Genomic DNA, 19,202 nt, shown 5'->3' with positions numbered 1-19,202 from the left:
TTCAGACAATTTTCTGAATTTTTGAAAATTTCTCTTTTTTGTGAAAATATCCACAAAATGAGGGAATAATATGTGTGAGGGTACCCCAGGAGAGATCCAAATGTGTGTGGGTAGAAAATATATCCCACGGGGGTAAAATTGAAAAAAGTTGAAAAAATTTTTTTCTTGGACTTATTCATTTTTCCGGCGTTTATCAGACTTTCAGAGAGGGGAAATGTCAGTGAACATTCTGGTTTCAGTTCCAGAGCGATTCGCCCCATGAGTCCTTGATATTTATTCGTTTTCAGCCAGTTTTCTGTATTTTTGAAAATTTCACTTTTTTTCAGAAAATATCCACAAAATGAGGGAATAATATGTGTGAGGGTACCCCAGGAGAGTTCCAGATGTGTGTGGGTAGAATATATATCCCACGGGAATAAAATTGAAAAAAGTTTTAAAAATTTATTTTTTGCACTTAGTCATTTTTCCGGCGTTTATCCTACTTTCAGATAGGGGAAATGTCAGTGAGCATTCCGATTTCAGTTCCAGAGCTGTTCGCCCGATGAGTCCTTGATATTTAGTCGCTTTCAGACAATTTTTCTGAATTTTTGAAAATTTCACTTTTTTGTGAGAATATCCGCTAAATGAGGGAATAACGTGTGAGGGTACCCAAGGAGAGCTCTAAATGTGTGTGGGTAGAATATATATCCCACGGGGGTAAAATTGAAAAAAGTTGAAAATTTTTTTTTCTTGGACTTAGTCATTTTTCCGGCGTTTATCAGACTTTCAGTGAGGGGAAATGTCAGTGAGCATTCCGGTTTCAGTTCCAGAGTGATTCGCCCGATGAGTCATTGATATTTATTTGTTTTCAGCCAGTTTTCTGAATTTTTGAAAATTTCCCTTTTTTGTGAAAATATGCACAAAATGAGGGAAAAATATGTGTGAGGGTACCCCAGGAGAGTTCCAAATGTTTGTTGGTAGAATATATATCCCACGGGGGTAAAATTGAAAAAAAATTTAAAAATTTATTTTTTGGACTCAGTCATTTATACGGCGTTTATCAGACTTTCAGATAGGGGAAATGTCAGTGAGTATTCCGATTTCAGATCCAGAGCAATTCGCCCGATGAGTCCTTGATATTTAGTCGTTTTCAGACAATTTTCTGAATTTTTGAAAATTTAATTTTTTTGTGAAAATATCCACTAAATGAGGTAATAATATGTGTGAGGGTATCCCAGGAGAGTTCCAAATGTGTGTGGGTAGAATTTATATCCCACGGGGGTGAAATTGAAAAAAGTTTAAAAAAAATAATTTTTTGGACTTAGTCATTTTTCCGGCGTTTATCATACTTTCAGATAGGGGAAATGTCAGTGAGCATTCCGATTTCAGTTCCAGAGCTGTTCGCCCGATGAGTCCTTGATATTTAGTCGTTTTCAGCCAGTTTTCTGAATTTTTGAAAATTTCACTTTTTTGTGAAAATATCCACAAAAGGAGGGAATAATATGTGTGAGGGTACCCCAGGAGAGTTCCAAATGTGTGTGGGTAGAATATATATCCCACGGGGGTAAAATTGAAAAAAGTTAAAAAAAATTTTTTTTTTGACTTAGTCATATTTCCGGCGTTTATCAGACTTTCAGATAGGGGAAATGTCAGTGAGTATTCCGATTTCAGATCCAGAGCGATTCGCCCGATGAGTCCTTGATATATAGTCGCTTTTAGACAATTTTTCAGAATTTTTGAAAATTTCACTTTTTTGTGAGAATATCTGCTAAATGAGGGAATAACATGTGTGAGGGTACCCCAGGAGAGTTCTAAATGTGTGTGGGTCGAAAATATATCCCACGGGGGTAAATTTGAAAAAAGTTGAAAAAATTTTTTTATTGGACTTAGTCATTTTTCCGGCGTTTATCAGACTTTCAGAGAGGGGAAATGTCAGTGAGCATTCCGGTTTCAGTTCCAGAGCGATTCGCCCGATGAGTCCTTGATATTTAGTCGTTTTCAGCCAGTTTTCTGAATTTTTGAAAATTTAATTTTTTTGTGAAAATATCCACTAAATGAGGTAATAATATGTCTGAGGGTACCCCAGGAGAGTTCCAAATGTGTGTGGGTAGAATATATATCCCACGGGGGTAAAATTGAAAAAAGTTGAAAAAATTTCTTTTTTGGACTTAGTCATTTTTACGCGTTTATCAGACTTTCAGATAGGGGAAATGTCAGTGAGTATTCCGATTTCAGATCCAGAGCGATTCGACCGATGAGTCCTTGATATTTAGTCGTTTTCAGACAAATTTCTGAATATCTGAAAATTTCACTTTTTTGTGAAAATATCCACAAAATGAGGGAATAATATGTGTGAGGGTACCCCAGGAGAGTTCCAAATGTGTGTGGTAGAATATATATCCCACAAGGGTAAAATTGAAAAAAGTTGAAAAAAATTTTTTTTTGGATTTAGTCATTTTTCCGGCGTTCATCAGACTTTCAGATAGGGTAAATGTCAGTGAGCATTCCAATTTCAGTTCCAGAGCGATTCGCCCAATGAGTGCTTGATATTTAGTCGTTTTCAGACAATTTTCTGAATTTTTGAAAATTTCATTTTTTTGTGAAAATATCCACAAAATGAGGGAATAATATGTGTGAGGGTACCCCAGGAGAGATCCAAATGTGTGTGGGTAGAATATATATCCCACGGGGGTAAAATTGAAAAAAGTTGAAAAAATTTTTTTCTTGGACTTATTCATTTTTCCGGTGTTTATCAGACTTTCAGAGAGGGGAAATGTCAGTGAACATTCCGGTTTCAGTTCCAGAGCGATTCGCCCGATGAGTCCTTGATATTTATTTGTTTTCAGCCAGTTTTCTGTATTTTTGAAAATTTCACTTTTTTGAGAAAATATCCACAAAATGAGGGAATAATATGTGTGAGGGTACCCCAGGAGAGTTCCAGATCTGTGTGGGTAGAATATATATCCCACGGGGATAAAATTGAAAAAAGTTTTAAAAATTTATTTTTTGCACTTAGTCATTTTTCCAGCGTTTATCCTACTTTCAGATAGGGGAAATGTCAGTGAGCATTCCGATTTCAGTTCCAGAGCTGTTCGCCCGATGAGTCCTTGATATTTAGTCGCTTTCAGACAATTTTTCTGAATTTTTGAAAATTTCACTTTTTTGTGAGAATATCCGCTAAATGAGGGAATAACGTGTGAGGGTACCCAAGGAGAGCTCTAAATGTGTGTGGGTAGAATATATATCCCACGGGGGTAAAATTGAAAAAAGTTGAAAATTTTTTTTTCTTGGATTTAATCATTTTTACGGCGTTTATCAGACTTTCAGATGGGGAAATGTCAGTGAGCATTCCGATTTCAGTTCCAGAGCGATTCGCCCAATGAGTCCTTGATATTTAGTCATTTTCAGACAATTTTCTGAATGTTTGAAAATTTCACTTTTTTGTGAAAATATCCACTAAATGAGGGAATAATATATGTGAGGGTACCCCAGGAGAGTTCCAAATGTGTGTGGGTAGAATATATATCCCACTGGGGTGAAATTGAAAAAAGTTTAAAAAAATTAATTTTTTGGACTTAGTCATTTTTCCGGCGTTTATAATACTTTCAGATAGGGGAAATGTCATTGAGCATTCCGATTTCAGTTCCAGAGCGATTCGCCCGATGAGTCCTTGATATTTAGTCGCTTTCAGACAATTTTTCTAAATTTTTGAAAATTTCACTTTTTTGTGAGAATATCCACTAAATAAGGGAATAATATGTGTGAGGGTACCCCAGGAGAGTTCCAAATGTGTGTGGGTAGAATATATATCCCACGGGGGTAAAATTGAAAAAAATTTTAAAAAATTATTTTTTGGACTTAGTCATTTTTCCAGCGTTTATCATACTTTCAGATAGGGGAAATGTCAGTGAGCGTTTCGATTTCAGTTCCAGAGCGATTCGCCCGATGAGTCCTTGATATTTAGTCTTTTTCAGTCAATTTTCTGAATTTTTGAAAATTTCACTTTTTTGAGAATATCCGCTAAATGAGGAAATAACATTTGTGAGGGTACCCAGGAGAGTTCCAAATGTGTGTGGGTAGAATATATATCCCACGGGGATGAAATTGCAAAAAGTAAAAAAAAAAAAATTTTTTGGACTTATTCATTTTTCCGGTGTTTATCAGATTTTCAGATAGGGGAAATGTCAGTGAGCGTTCCGATTTCAGTTCCAGAGCGATTCGACCGATGAGTCCTTGATATTTATTCGTTTTCAGACAATTTTTCTGAATTTTTGAAAATTTCACTTTTTTGAGAATATCCGCTAAATGAGGAAATAACATTTGTGAGGGTACCCAGGAGAGTTCCAAATGTGTGTGGTTAGAATATATATCCCACGGGGGTAAAATTGAAAAAAGTTGAAAAAATTTTTTTTTTGGACTTAGTTATTTTTCCGGTGTTTATCAGACTTTCAGATAGGGGAAATGTCAGTGAGCATTCCGATTTTAGTTCCAGAGCTAGTCGCCCGATGAGTTCTTGATATTTAGTCGTTTTCAGACAGTTTTCTGAATTTTTGAAAATTTCACTTTTTTGTGAAAATATCCACTAAATGAGGGAATAACATGTGTGAGGGTACCCCAGGAGAGTTCTAAATGTGTGTGGGTAGAATATGTATCCCACAGGGGTAAAATTGAAAAAAGTAAAAAAAAAATTTTTGGGGGGACTTAGCCAATTTTCCGTCGTTTATCAGACTTTCAGATGGGGGAAATGTCAGTGAGCATTCCGATTTCAGTTCCAGAGCGATTCGCCCAATGAGTCCTTGATATTTAGTCGCTTTCAGAAAATTTTTCAGAATTTTTGAAAATTTCACTTTTTTGAGAATATCCGCTAAATGAGGGAATAACATGTGTGAGGGTACCCCAGGAGAGTTCCAAATGTGTGTGGGTAGAATATATATCCCACAGGGGTAAAATTGAAAAAAGTTGAAAAAAAATTATTTTTGGACTTAGTCATTTTTCCGGCGTTTATCATACTTTCAGATAGGGGAAATGTCAGTGAGCGTTTCGATTTCAGTTCCAGAGCGATTCGCCCGATGAGTCCTTGATATTTAGTCTTTTTCAGTCAATTTTCTGAATTTTTGAAATTTCACTTTTTTGTGAAAATATCCACTAAATGAGGGAATAATATATGTGAGGGTACCCCAGGAGAGTTCCAAATGTGTGTGGGTAGAATATATATCCCACAGGTGTAAAATTGAAAAAAGTTTTAAAAAATTTTTTTTGGGACTTAGTCATTTTTCCGGCGTTTATCAGACTTTCAGATAGGGGAAATGTCAGTGAGCGTTCCAATTTCAGTTCCAGAGCGATTCGCCCAATGAGTCCTTGATATTTATTCGTTTTCAGACAATTTTTCTGAATTTTTGAAAATTTCACTTTTTTGAGAATATCCGCTAAATGAGGAAATAACATTTGTGAGGGTACCCAGGAGAGTTCCAAATGTGTGTGGGTAGAATATATATCCCACGGGGGTAAAATTGAAAAAAGTTGAAAAAATTTTTTTTTTGGACTTAGTCATTTTTCCGGTGTTTATCAGACTTTCAGACAGGGGAAATGTCAGTGAGCATTCCGATTTTAGTTCCAGAGCTAGTCGCCCGATGAGTTCTTGATATTTAGTCGCTTTCAGACAATTTTTCTGAATTTTTGAAAATTTCACTTTTTTGAGAATATCCGCTAAATGAGGGAATAACATTTGTGAGGGTACCCCAGGAGAGTTCCAAATGTGTGTGGGTAGAATATATATCCCACGGGGGTAAAATTGAAAAAAGTTGAAAAAAATTTTTTTTTGGACTTGGTCATTTTTCCGGTGTTTATCAGACTTTCAGATAGGGGAAATGTCAGTGAGCATTCCGATTTCAGTTCCAGAGCTCGTCGCCCGATGAGTCCTTGATATTTAGTCGTTTTCAGCCAGTTTTCTGAATTTTTGAAAATTTCACTTTTTTGTGAAAATATCCACAAAATGAGGGAATAATATGTGTGAGGGTGCCCCAGGAGAGTTCCAAATGTGTGTGGGTAGAATATATATCCCACGGGGGTAAAATTGAAAAAAGTTGAAAAAAAATTTTTTTGGACTTAGTCATTTTTCCGGCGTTTATCAGACTTTCAGAGAGGGGAAATGTCAGTGAGCATTCCGGTTTCAGTTCCAGAGCGATTCGCCCGATGAGTCCTTGATATTTAGTCGTTTTCAGCCAGTTTTCGGAATTTTTGAAAATTTCACTTTTTTGTGAAAATATCCACAAAATGAGGGAATAATATGTGTCAGGGTACCCCAGGAGAGTTCCAAATGTGTGTGGGTAGAATATATATCCCACAGGTGTAAAATTGAAAAAAGTTTTAAAAAAATTTTTTTGGGACTTAGTCATTTTTCCGGCGTTTATCAGACTTTCAGATAGGGGAAATGTCAGTGAGCGTTCCGATTTTAGTTCCAGAGCGATTCCCCCGATGAGTCATTGATATTTAGTCGCTTTCAGACAATTTTTCAGAATTTTTGAAAATTTCACTTTTTTGAGAATATCCGCTAAATGAGGGAAAAACATTTGTGAGGGTACCCCAGGAGAGTTCCAAATGTGTGTGGGTAGAATATATATCCCACGGGGGTAAAATTGAAAAAAGTTGAAAAAAATTTTTTTTTGGACTTAGTCATTTTTCCGGCATTTATCAGACTTTCAGATAGGGGAAATGTCAGAGAGCGTTCAGATTTCAATTCCAGAGCTAGTCGCCCGATGAGTCCTTGATATTTAGTCGTTTTCAGACAATTTACTGAATTTTTGAAAATTTAACTTTTTTGTGAAAATATCCACTAAATGAGGGAATAATATGTGTGAGGCTACCCCAGGAGAGTTCCAGATGTGTGTGGGTAGAATATATATCCCATGGGGGTAAAATTGAAAAAAGTTTAAAAAAAATTTTTTGGGGACTTAGCTAATTTTCTGGCGTTTATCAGACTTTCAGATGGGGAAATGTCAGTGAGCATTCCGGTTTCAGTTCCAGAGTAATTCGCCCAATGAGTCCTTGATATTTAGTCGTTTTCAGATAATTTTCTGAATTTTTGAAAATTTCACTTTTTTGTGAAAATATCCACAAAATGTGGGAATAATATGTGTGAGGGTACTCCAGGAGAGTTCCAAATGTGTGTGGGTAGAATATATATCCCACGGGGTAAAATTGAAAAAAGTTTAAAAATTTTTTTTGGGGACTTAGCCAATTTTCGGGCGTTTATCAGACTTTCAGATGGGGAAATGTCAGTGAGCATTCCAGTTTCAGTTCCAGAGTAATTCGCCCAATGAGTCCTTGATATTTAGTCGTTTTCAGATAATTTTCTGAATTTTTGAAAATTTCACTTTTTTGTGAAAATATCCATTAAATGAGGGAATAATATATGTGAGGGTACCCCAGGAGAGTTCCAAATGTGTGTGGGTAGAATATATATCCCACGGGGGTAAAATTGAAAAAAGTTGAAAAAAAAAATTTTTTTGGACTTAGTCATTTTTCCTGCGTTTATCAGACTTTCAGAGAGGGTAAATGTCAGTGAGCATTCCAGTTTCAGTTCCAGAGCGATTCGCCCGATGAGTCCTTGATATTTAGTCGTTTTCAGCCAGTTTTCGGAATTTTTGAAAATTTCCCTTTTTTGTGAAAATATCCACAAAATGAGGGAATAATATGTGTGAGGGTACCCCAGGAGAGTTCCAAATGTGTGTGGGTAGAATATATATCCCACGGGGGTAAAACTGAAAAAAGTTGAAAAAATTTTTTTTTTGGACTTATTCATTTTTCCGGTGTTTATCAGACTTTCAGATAGGGGAAATGTCAGTGAGCATTCCGATTTCAGTTCCAGAGTGAGTCGCCCGATGAGTCCTTGATATTTAGTCATTTTCACCCAGTTTTCTGAATTTTTTAAAATTTCACTTTTTTTGTGAAAATATCCACAAAATGAGGGAATAATATGTGTCAGGGTACCCCAGGAGAGTTCCAAATGTGTGTGGGTAGAATATATATCCCACAGGTGTAAAATTGAAAAAAGTTTTAAAAAAAAATATTTGGGTCTTAGTCATTTTTCCGGCGTTTATCAGACTTTCAGATGGGGGAAATGTCAGTGAGCATTCCGGTTTCAGTTCCAGAGCGATTCGCCCGATGAGTCCTTGATATTTAGTCGTTTTCAGACAGTTTTCTGAATTTTTGAAACTGTCACTTTTTTGTGAAAATATCCACAAAATGAGAGAATAATATGTGTGAGGGTACCCCAGGAGAGTTCCAAATGTGTGTGGGTAGAATATATATCCCACGGGGTAAAATTGAAAAAAGTTTAAAAAATTTTTTTTGGGGACTTAGCCAATTTTCAGGCGTTTATCAGATTTTCAGATGGGGGAAATGTCAGTGAGCATTTCGATTTCAGTTCCAGAGCGATTCGCCCGATGAGTCCTTGATATTTAGTTGCTTTCAGACAATTTTTCTGAATTTTTGAAAATTTCACTTTTTTGAGAATATCCGCTAAATGAGGGAATAACATTTGTGAGGGTACCCCAGGAGAGTTCCAAATGTGTGTGGGTAGAATATATATCCCACGGGGGTAAAATTGAAAAAAGTTGAAAAAAATTTTTTTTTGGACTTGGTCATTTTTCCGGTGTTTATCAGACTTTCAGATAGGGGAAATGTCAGTGAGCATTCCGATTTCAGTTCCAGAGCTAGTCACCCGATGAGTCCTTGATATTTAGTCGTTTTCAGCCAGTTTTCTGAATTTTTGAAAATTTCACTTTTTTGTGAAAATATCCACAAAATGAGGGAATAATATGTGTGAGGGTGCCCCAGGAGAGTTCCAAATGTGTGTGGGTAGAATATATATCCCACAAGGCTAAAATTGGAAAAAGTTGAAAAAAATTTTTTTTGGGACTTAGTCATTTTTCCCTCGTTTATCAGACTTTCAGAGAGGGGAAATGTCAGTGAGCATTCCGGTTTCAGTTCCAGAGCGATTCACCCGATGAGTCCTTGATATTTAGTCGTTTTCAGCCAGTTTTCGGAATTTTTGAAAATTTCACTTTTTTGTGAAAATATCCACAAAATGAGGGAATAATATGTGTGAGGGTACCCCAGGAGAGTTCCAAATGTGTATGGGTAGAATATACATCCCACGAGGGTAAAATTGAAAAAAGTTTTAAAAAAATTTTTTTTGGACTTAGTCATTTTTACGGTGTTTATCAGACTTTCAGATAGGGGAAATGTCAGTGAGCATTCCGATTTCAGTTCCAGAGTGAGTCGCCCGATGAGTCCTTGATATTTAGTCATTTTCAGCCAGTTTTCTGAATTTTTTAAAATTTCACTTTTTTGAGAATATCCGCTAAATGAGGGAATAACATTTGTGAGGGTACCCTAGGAGAGTACCAAATGTGTGTGGGTAGAATATATATCCCACGGGGGTGAAATTGAAAAAAGTTTTAAAAAAGTTTTTTGGGGACTTAGACAATTTTCGGGTGTTTATCAGACTTTCAGATGGGGGAATTGTCAGTGAGCATTCCGATTTCAGTTCCAGAGCGATTCGGCCAATGAGTCCTTGATATTTAGTCATTTTCAGACAGTTTTCAGAATTTTTGAAATTTTCACTTTTTTGTGAAAATATCCACAAAATGAGGGATTAATATGTGTAAGGGTACCCCAGGAGAGTTCCAGATGTGTGTCGGTAAAATATATATCCCACGGGGGTAAAATTGAAAAAAGTTTTAAAAAATTTTTTTTTGGACTTAATCATTTTTCCGGCGTTTATCAGATTTTCAGATAGGGGAAATGTTAGTGAGCGTTCCGATTTCAGTTCCAGAGCGATTCGCCCGATGAGTCCTTGATATTTATTCGTTTTCAGCCAGTTTTCTGTATTTTTGAAAATTTCACTTTTTTGTGAAAATATGCACAAAATGAGGGAATAATATGTGTGAGGGTACCCCAGGAGAGTTCCAAATGTATGTGGGTTGAATATATATCCCACGGGGGTAAAATTGAAAAATGTTATAAAAAAATATTTTTTGGACTTAGTCATTTTTCCGGCGTTTATCAGACTTTTAGATAGGGGAAATGTCAGTGAGTGTTCCGCTTTCAGTTCCAGAACGTTTCGCCCGATGAGTCCTTGATATTCAGCCGATTTCAGGCAATTTTCTGAATTTTTGAAAATTTCACTTTTTTTGTGAAAATATCCACTAAATGAGGGAAAAATATGTGTGAGGGTACCCCAGAAGAGTTCCAAATGTGTGTGGGTAGAATATATATCCCACGGGGGTAACATTGAAAAATGTTATAAAAAAATATTTTTTGGACTTAGTCATTATTCCGGCGTTTATCAGACTTTCAGAAAGGGAAATGTCAATGAGCGTTCCGATTTCAGTTCCAGAGCGATTCACCCGATGAGTCCTTAATATTTAGTTGTTTTCAGCCAATTTTCTGAATTTTTGAAAATTTCACTTTTTTGTGAATATATCCGCTAAATAAGGGAATAATATGTGTGCGGGTACCCCAGGAGAGTTCCAAATGTGTGTGGGTAGAATGTATATCCCACGGGGGTAAAATTGAAAAAGGTTGAAAATATTTTTTTTTTTGACTTAGTCATTTTTCCGGCGTTTATCAGACTTTCAGAAAGGGGAAATGTCAATGAGCGATCCAATTTCAGTTCCAGAGCGATTTGCCCGATGAGTCCTTGATATTTAGTCGTTTTCAGTCAATTTTCTGAATTTTTGAAAATTTCACTTTTTTGTGAAAATATCCACTAAATGAGGAAATTATTTGTGTGAGGGTACACCAGGAGAGTTCCAAATGTGTGTGGGTAGAATATATATCCCACGGGGGTAAAATTGAAAAAAGTTGAAAAAAAAGTTTTTTTTGGACTGTCATTTTTCCAGCGTTTATCAGACTTTCAGAAAGGGGAAATGTCAATGAGCGTTCCGATTTCAGTTCAAGAGCTATTCGCCCGATGAGTCCTTGATATTTAGTCGTTTTCAGTCAATTTTCAGAATTTTTGAAAATTTCACTTTTTTGTGAAAATATTCACTAAATGAGGGAATAATATGTTTGAGGGTACCCCAGGAGAGTTCCAAATGTGTGTGGGTAGAATATATATCCCACGGGGGTAAAATTGAAAAAAGTTGAAAAAAAAGTTTTTTTGACTTAGTCATTTTTCCGGCGTTTATCAGACTTTCAGAAAGGGGAAATGTCAATGAGCATTCCGATTTCAGTTCCAGAGCGATTCGCCCGATGAGTCCTTGATATTTAGTCGTTTTCAGCCTATTTTCTCAATTTTTGAAAATTTCACTTTTTTGTGAAAATATCCACTAAATGAGGGAATTATTTGTGTGAGGGTACCCCAGGAGAGTTCCAAATGTGTGTGGGTTGAATATATATCCCACGTGGGTAAAATTGAAAAAAGTTGAAAAAAAGGTTTTTTTGTACTTAGTCATTTTTCCGGCGTTTATCAGACTTTCAGATAGGGGAAATGTCAGTGAGTGTTCCGATTTGAGTTCCAGAGCGTTTTGCCCGATGAGTCCTTAATATTTAGTTGCTTTCAGCCAATTTTCTAAATTTTTGAAAATTTCACTTTTTTGTGAAAATGTTCACTAAATGAGGGAATAATATGTTTGAGGGTACCCCAGGAGAGTTCCAAATGTGTGTGGGTAGAATATATAGCCCACGTGGGTAAAATTGAAAAAAGTTGAAAAAAAAGGTTTTTTTGGACTGTCATTTTTCCAGCGTTTATCAGACTTTCAGAAAGGGGAAATGTCAATGAGCGTTCCGATTTCAGTTCCAGAGCGATTCGCCCGATGAGTCCTTGATATTTAGTCGTTTTCAGCCAATTTTCTGAATTTTTGAAAATTTGACTTTTTTTGTGAAAATATCCGCTAAATGAGGGAATAATATGTGTGAGGGTACCCCAGGAGAGTTCCAAATGTGTGTGGGTAGAATATATATCCCACGTGGATAAAATTGAAAAAAGTTGAAAAAAAAGTTTTTTTTGGACTTAGTCATTTTTCCGGTGTTTATCAGACTTTCAGAAAGAGGAAATGTCAATGAGCATTCCGATTTCAGTTCCAGAGCGATTTGCCCGATGAGTCCTTAATATTTAGTCGTTTTCAGTCAATTTTCTGAATTTTTGAAAATTTCACATTTTTGTGAAAATATCCACTAAATGAGGAAATTATTTGTGTGAGGGTACCCCAGGAGAGTTCCAAATGTGTGTGTGTAGAATATATTTCCCACGGGGATAAAATTGAAAAAAGTTGAAAAAAAGGTTTTTTTGTAGTCATTTTTCTGGCGTTTATCAGACTTTCAGATAGGGGAAATGTCATTGAGCGTTCTGATTTCAGTTCCAGAGCGATTTGCCCGATGAGTCCTTGATATTTAGTAGTTTTCAATCAATTTTCTGAATTTTTAAAAATTTCACTTTTTTGTGAAAATATCTGCTAAATGAGGGAATAATATGTGTGAGGGTACCCCAGGAGAGTTCCAAATGTGTGTGGGTAGAATATATATCCCACGGGGGTAAAATTGAAAAAAGTTGAAAAAAAAGTTTTTTTTGGACTTAGGCTGTGTGCCCACGTAGCGTTTTTCAAGCGTATATGCTGCGGAATTTCCGCAGCGTAAACGCTTGAAAAACGCATGTATATCCGCACCCCATGGTCCCCAATGGGATTCTGCAATGTCAATGCCCATGCTGCGGATTTTTCCGCAGCGTATATGCTGCGGTCAAAAATCCGCAGCATGTTCATTAATTTTGCGGAAGCGCTGCGGAATCAATGTGCGGATGGTACCCAAGTCTGGATGAGAGGAGACTCTCATCCAGACCTGGGTACCAAAGAACCTGTAAAAAAAAGAATAAAATAAAGTTTATACTTATCTTCTGATGTTTTCCCTCCGTCGCGCTGTTGTCTGAAGGACCTGCCACGTCATTGAGTCATGTGACCCACCACATGACTCAATGACGTCACCGCAGGTCCTGCACACAACAGCGTGAGCCGCTCAAGCCTCCGGACGGGGCAGAGAATGCATCAGAAGGTGAGTATAAAGTTTATTTTTTTATTTTTTACCATTCTGAACAAGTTGTCAAGCACTTTTCCAAGTGATGCTTGGAGAAGTGCTTGATAACCCGCATGCGGAAATGCACGCAAAGACGCCTCACAAGCGCTTCTACCTGGCGGGAAAACCGCATGTAATATCCGCATGCGATTTTCCCGCCAGGGAGAAGCGTAAAAAATATGCTTCAGGTCCGCAACGTGGGCACATAGCCTTAGTCATTTTTCCGGCGTTTATCAGACTTTCAGAAAGGGAAATGTCAATGAGCGTTCCGATTTCAGTTCCAGAGCGATTCATCAGATGAGTCCTTAATATTTAGTTGTTTTCAGCCAATTTTCTGAATTTTTGAAAATTTCACTTTTTTGTGAAAATATCCGCTAAATAAGGGAATAATATGTGTGAGGGTACCTCAGGAGAGTTCCAAATGTGTGTGGGTAGAATATATATCCCACGGGGGTAAAATTGAAAAAGGTTGAAAATATTTTTTTTTTTGACTTAGTCATTTTTCCAGCGTTTACCAGACTTTCAGAAAGGGGAAATGTCATTGAGCATTCCGATTTCAGTTGCCGAGCGATTTGCCCGATGAGTCCTTGATTTTTTGTCGTTTTCATCAGTCAATTTTCAAAATTTTTGAAAATTTCACTTTTTTGTGAAAATATCTGCTAAATGAGGTAATAATATGTGTGCGGGTACCCCAGGAGAGTTCCAAATGTGTGTGGGTAGAATATATATCCCACCGGGGTAAAATTGAAAAAAGTTGAAAAAAACGTTTTTTTTGGACTTAGTCATTTTTCCGGCGTTTATCAGACTTTCAGAAAGGGGAAATGTCAATGAGCGATCCAATTTCAGTTCCAGAGCGATTTGCCCGATGAGTCCTTGATATTTAGTCGTTTTCAGTCAATTTTCTGAAATTTTGAAAATTTCACTTTTTTGTGAAAATATCCACTAAATGAGGAAATTATTTGTGTGAGGGTACACCAGGAGAGTTCCAAATGTGTGTGGGTAGAATATATATCCCACGGGGGTAAAATTGAAAAAAGTTGAAAAAAAAGGTTTTTTTGTAGTCATTTTTCTGGCGTTTATCAGACTTTCAGATAGGGGAAATGTCAGTGAGCGTTTCGATTTCAGTTCCAGAGCGATTCGCCCGATGAGTCCTTAATATTTAGTTGTTTTCAGCCAATTTTCTGAATTTTTGAAAATTTCACTTTTTTGTGAAAATATCCGCTAAATAAGGGAATAATATGTGTGAGGGTACCCCAGGAGAGTTCCAAATGTGTGTGGGTAGAATATATATCCCACGTGGATAAAATTGAAAAAAGTTGAAAAAAAAGGTTTTTTTGGACTTAGTCATTTTTCCGGCGTTTATCAGACTTTCAGAAAGGGGAAATGTCAATGAGCATTCCGATTTCAGTTCCAGAGCGATTTGCCCGATGAGTCCTTGATATTTAGTCGTTTTCAGTCAATTTTCTGAATTTTTGAAAATTTCACTTTTTTGTGAAAATATTCACTAAATGAGGTAATAATATGTGTGAGGGTACCCCAGGAGAGTTCCAAATGAGTGTCGGTAGAATATATAACCCACGGGGGTAAAATTGAAAAAAGTTGAAAAAAAAGGTTTTTTTGGACTTAGTCATTTTTCCGGCGTTTATCAGACTTTCAGATAGGGGAAGTGTCAATGAGAGTTCCGATTTCAGTTCCAGAGCGATTCGCCCGATGAGTCCTTGATATTTAGTCGTTTTTAGCCAATTTTCTGAATTTTTGAAAATTTCACTTTTTTGTGAAAATATTCACTAAATGAGGGAATAATATGTGTGAGGGTACCCCATGAGAGTTCCAAATGTATGTGGGTAGAATATATATCCCACAGGGATAAACTTGAAAAAAGTTGAAAAAAAAGTTTTTTTTGGACTGTCATTTTTCCAGCGTTTATCAGACTTTCAGAAAGTGGAAATGTCAATGAGCGTTCCGATTTAAGTTCAAGAGCGATTCGCCCGATGAGTCCTTGATATTTAGTCGTTTTCAGTCAATTTTCTGAATTTTTGAAAATTTCACTTTTTTGTGAAAATATTCACTAAATAAGGGAATAATATGTTTGAGGGTACCCCAGGAGAGTTCCAAATGTGTGTGGGTAGAATATATATCCCACGTGGATAAAATTGAAAGAAGTTGAAGAAAAAGGTTTTTTTGGACTTAGTCATTTTTCCGGCGTTTATCAGACTTTCAGATAGGGGAAAGTTCATTGAGCGTTCCGATTTCAGTTCTAGAGCGATTTGCCCGATGAGCCCTTGCTATTTAGTCGTTTTCAGTTAATTTTCTGAATTTTTGAAAATTTCACTTTTTTGTGAAAATATCCACTAAATGAGGAAATAATTTGTGTGAGGGTACCCCAGGAGAGTTCCAAATTTGTGTGGGTAGAATATATATCCCACGGGGGTAAAATTGAAAAAAGTTGAAAAAAATGATTTTTTTTGACTTAGTCATTTTTCCGGCGTTTATCAGACTTTCAGAAAGGGGAAATGTCAAAGAGCGTTCCGATTTCAGTTCCAGAGCGATTCGCCCGATGAGTCCTTGATATTTAGTCGTTTTCAGTCAATTTTCTGAATTTTTGAAAATTTCACTTTTTTGTGAAAATGTTCACTAAATGAGGGAATAATATGTGTGAGGGTACCCCAGGAGAGTTCCAAATGTGTGTGGGTAGAATGTATATCCCACGGGGGTAAAATTGAAAAAAGTTGAAAAAAAATCTTTTTTTAGACTTAGTCACTTTTCCGGCGTTTATCAGACTTTCAGATAGGGGAAGTGTCAGTGAGAGTTCCGATTTCAGTTCCAGAGCGATTCGCCCGATGAGTCTTTGATATTTAGTCGTTTTCAACCAATTTTCTGAATTTTTGAAAATTTCACTTTTTTGTGAAAATATTCACTAAATGAGGGAATAATATGTGTGAGGGTACTCCAGGAGAGATCCAAATGTGTGTGGGTAGAATGTATATCCCACGGGGGTAAAATTGAAAAAAGTTGAAAAAAAATCTTTTTTTAGACTTAGTCATTTTTCCGGCGTTTATCAGACTTTCAGATAGGGGAAAGGTCATTGAGCGTTCCAATTTCAGTTCCAAAGCAATTTGCCCGATGAGTCCTTGATATTTAGTCGTTTTCAGTCAATTTTCTGAATTTTTGAAAATTTCACTTTTTTGTGAAAATATCCACTAAATGAGGAAATAATTTGTGTGAGGGTACCCCAGGAGAGTTCCAAATGTGTGTGCGTAGAATGTATATCCCACGGGGTTTAAAATTGAAAAAAGTTGAAAAAAATGATTTTTTTTGACTTAGTCATTTTTCCGGCGTTTATCAGACTTTCAGAAAGGGGAAATGTCAATGAGCGTTCCGATTTCAGTTCCAGAGCGATTTGCCCGATGAGTCCTTGATATTTAGTCGTTTTCAGTCAATTTTCTGAATTTTTGAAAATTTCACTTTTTTGTGAAAATATCCACTAAATGAGGAAATTATTTGTGTGAGGGTACCCCAGGAGAGTTCCAAATGTGTGTGTGTAGAATATATTTCCCACGGGGATAAAATTGAAAAAGGTTGAAAAAAAGGTTTTTTTGTAGTCATTTTTCCGGCGTTTATCAGACTTTCAGATAGGGGAAAGGTCATTGAGCGTTCCGATTTCAGTTCCAGAGTGATTTGCCCGATGAGTCCTTGATATTTAGTCATTTTCAGCCAATTTTCTGAATTTTTGAAAATTTCACTTTTTTTGTGAAAATATTCACTAAATGAGGGAATAATATGTGTGAGGGTACCCCATGAGAGTTCCAAATGTGTGTGGGTAGAATATATATCCCACGGGGATAAAATTGAAAAAAGTTGAAAAAAAAGGTTTTTTTGGACTTAGTCATTTTTCCGGCGTTTATCAGACTTTCAGAAAGGGGAAATGTCAATGAGCATTCCGATTTCAGTTCCAGAGCGATTTGCCCGATGAGTCCTTGATATTTAGTCGTTTTCAGTCAATTTTCTGAATTTTTGAAAATTTCACTTTTTTGTGAAAATATTCACTAAATGAGGTAATAATATGTGTGAGGGTACCCCAGGAGAGTTCCAAATGAGTGTCGGTAGAATATATAACCCACGGGGGTAAAATTGAAAAAAGTTGAAAAAAAAGGTTTTTTTGGACTTAGTCATTTTTCCGGCGTTTATCAGACTTTCAGATAGGGGAAGTGTCAATGAGAGTTCCGATTTCAGTTCCAGAGCGATTCGCCCGATGAGTCCTTGATATTTAGTCGTTTTTAGCCAATTTTCTGAATTTTTGAAAATTTCACTTTTTTGTGAAAATATTCACTAAATGAGGGAATAATATGTGTGAGGGTACCCCATGAGAGTTCCAAATGTATGTGGGTAGAATATATATCCCACAGGGATAAACTTGAAAAAAGTTGAAAAAAAAGTTTTTTTTGGACTGTCATTTTTCCAGCGTTTATCAGACTTTCAGAAAGTGGAAATGTCAATGAGCGTTCCGATTTAAGTTCAAGAGCGATTCGCCCGATGAGTCCTTGATATTTAGTCGTTTTCAGTCAATTTTCTGAATTTTTGAAAATTTCACTTTTTTGTGAAAATATTCACTAAATAAGGGAATAATATGTTTGAGGGTACCCCAGGAGAGTTCCAAATGTGTGTGGGTAGAATATATATCCCACGTGGATAAAATTGAAAGAAGTTGAAGAAAAAGGTTTTTTTGGACTTAGTCATTTTTCCGGCGTTTATCAGACTTTCAGATAGGGGAAAGTTCATTGAGCGTTCCGATTTCAGTTCTAGAGCGATTTGCCCGATGAGCCCTTGCTATTTAGTCGTTTTCAGTTAATTTTCTGAATTTTTGAAAATTTCACTTTTTTGTGAAAATATCCACTAAATGAGGAAATAATTTGTGTGAGGGTACCCCAGGAGAGTTCCAAATTTGTGTGGGTAGAATATATATCCCACGGGGGTAAAATTGAAAAAAGTTGAAAAAAAATCTTTTTTTAGACTTAGTCACTTTTCCGGCGTTTATCAGACTTTCAGATAGGGGAAGTGTCAGTGAGAGTTCCGATTTCAGTTCCAGAGCGATTCGCCCGATGAGTCTTTGATATTTAGTCGTTTTCAACCAATTTTCTGAATTTTTGAAAATTTCACTTTTTTGTGAAAATATTCACTAAATGAGGGAATAATATGTGTGAGGGTACTCCAGGAGAGATCCAAATGTGTGTGGGTAGAATGTATATCCCACGGGGGTAAAATTGAAAAAAGTTGAAAAAAAATCTTTTTTTAGACTTAGTCATTTTTCCGGCGTTTATCAGACTTTCAGATAGGGGAAAGGTCATTGAGCGTTCCAATTTCAGTTCCAAAGCAATTTGCCCGATGAGTCCTTGATATTTAGTCGTTTTCAGTCAATTTTCTGAATTTTTGAAAATTTCACTTTTTTGTGAAAATATCCACTAAATGAGGAAATAATTTGTGTGAGGGTACCCCAGGAGAGTTCCAAATGTGTGTGCGTAGAATGTATATCCCACGGGGTTTAAAATTGAAAAAAGTTGAAAAAAATGATTTTTTTTGACTTAGTCATTTTTCCGGCGTTTATCAGACTTTCAGAAAGGGGAAATGTCAATGAGCGTTCCGATTTCAGTTCCAGAGCGATTTGCCCGATGAGTCCTTGATATTTAGTCGTTTTCAGTCAATTTTCTGAATTTTTGAAAATTTCACTTTTTTGTGAAAATATCCACTAAATGAGGAAATTATTTGTGTGAGGGTACCCCAGGAGAGTTCCAAATGTGTGTGTGTAGAATATATTTCCCACGGGGATAAAATTGAAAAAGGTTGAAAAAAAGGTTTTTTTGTAGTCATTTTTCCGGCGTTTATCAGACTTTCAGATAGGGGAAAGGTCATTGAGCGTTCCGATTTCAGTTCCAGAGTGATTTGCCCGATGAGTCCTTGATATTTAGTCATTTTCAGCCAATTTTCTGAATTTTTGAAAATTTCACTTTTTTTGTGAAAATATTCACTAAATGAGGGAATAATATGTGTGAGGGTACCCCATGAGAGTTCCAAATGTGTGTGGGTAGAATATATATCCCACGGGGATAAAATTGAAAAAAGTTGAAAAAAAAGGTTTTTTTGGACTTAGTCAT

This window comes from Phyllobates terribilis, unplaced genomic scaffold (genome assembly GCF_046119375.1).
Source record: "Phyllobates terribilis strain yellow unplaced genomic scaffold, ASM4611937v1 Scaffold_8__6_contigs__length_399053987, whole genome shotgun sequence".
NCBI classification, from domain to species: Eukaryota; Metazoa; Chordata; class Amphibia; order Anura; family Dendrobatidae; genus Phyllobates; species Phyllobates terribilis.
The sequence above is the reverse complement of the archived record's forward strand: the minus strand, read 5'-3'. Positions refer to the sequence as shown.